Here is a 462-nt window from a genome sequence, read left to right as displayed (position 1 = left end):
TTCTACGTGAAGCAGTGTGTTTGGTTTGAAGTGTGTCGGAGGCTCCCCTTGTGATAGCAAGCCTGGTGCATATCAATTTCTTTGTTAAATTGACGAACTTATATAACCTTGCAGCATCCAGTGGGCATAACTGGACACTGCAAGATGGAGGTTTCTAGGGTTGCGTCTGGGACCGGAGATATTGGCTGGTGTCATTCGCTTGCGAGTAGCTGGGAGCAGCTTACATGCGAGAGGCTGTGGGTGAAAAGCCCAGGAGTGGGGTTTTCACAGCAGAGCAGGGTAAGGCTGGCTCCCAGAGTCAAGGATTGGAGTGGCCTAGTATATCACTGGTCCAGATAACACCAGAAGGGAACGTCACAGCGACACGAACATTCCAGTCATACACATCATCCCACTGGGTTTCCCCATTTCCCCTCCCCAGGGAGAATTTCCAACTTCTCTTCCTTATTGCCCAGATTCCAG

The sequence above is a fragment of the Chrysemys picta genome, unplaced genomic scaffold (genome assembly GCF_011386835.1).
Source record: "Chrysemys picta bellii isolate R12L10 unplaced genomic scaffold, ASM1138683v2 scaf238, whole genome shotgun sequence".
In the NCBI taxonomy this organism is placed as follows: domain Eukaryota; kingdom Metazoa; phylum Chordata; order Testudines; family Emydidae; genus Chrysemys; species Chrysemys picta.
This window is presented reverse-complemented; position numbering follows the sequence as displayed.